This window comes from Bos indicus x Bos taurus, unplaced genomic scaffold, assembly GCF_003369695.1.
Source record: "Bos indicus x Bos taurus breed Angus x Brahman F1 hybrid unplaced genomic scaffold, Bos_hybrid_MaternalHap_v2.0 tig00011657_arrow_arrow_obj, whole genome shotgun sequence".
Lineage (NCBI taxonomy): Eukaryota > Metazoa > Chordata > Mammalia > Artiodactyla > Bovidae > Bos > Bos indicus x Bos taurus.
In genome coordinates, this window is record NW_020867876.1 from 10,435 (window position 1) to 11,040 (window position 606).

Consider the following 606-nt stretch of genomic DNA (forward strand, 5'->3'; position numbering starts at 1 on the left):
CGACCCCATGGACTACAGCCTACCAGGCTCCTCCGTCCATGGGATTTTCCAGGCAAGAGTACTGGAGTGGGGTGCCATTGCCTTCTCCACCACTTTCTCTACCCTTCTACTTTTTGGACTGAGAGTTATGGAACACATAACTCTCTTGATCTCTGGCTTCTGATGTGAAGTGAAGTTGCTCAGTCATGTCTGACTCTTTGCGACCCCATGGACTGTAGCCCACCACGCTCCTCCATCCATGGGATTTTCCAGGCAAAAGTACTGGAGTGGGTTGCTTTTTCCTTCTCCAGAGCATCTTCCTGACCCAGGGATCGAACCTGGGTCTTCTGCATTGTAGGCAGACACTTTACCACCTGAGCCACCAGGGAAGGCTCCTGATAAGGTGTGACAAATGGGTAGCCCAGCAGGATATTTGTGAAAGGAAAGAGTTAGTTCTTCATGCTAAATGTCTAGAAATGAAATAAATACTTATGACCTGGGAATGTTGAGTAGCCTCTTAAAGGGCTACTTGACCTATATAAGCAGAAAATGTCTGGGTCTGCTAGGCAATAACCTAACCCTCACTATTGTGGAGGTTTCAATGTCATACCCATTTCCAGAACAGTG

General features: G+C 47.5%; 1 non-coding gene across 1 annotated transcript; it reads right to left on the bottom strand.

Moving 5' to 3' along the window:
- Positions 1–295: 295 nt before the first annotated feature.
- TRNAC-ACA lies at positions 296–368 on the bottom strand. The gene has a single exon. It is a non-coding gene; the product is annotated as a tRNA-Cys (tRNA).
- Between the last annotated feature and the right edge of the window lie 238 nt (positions 369–606).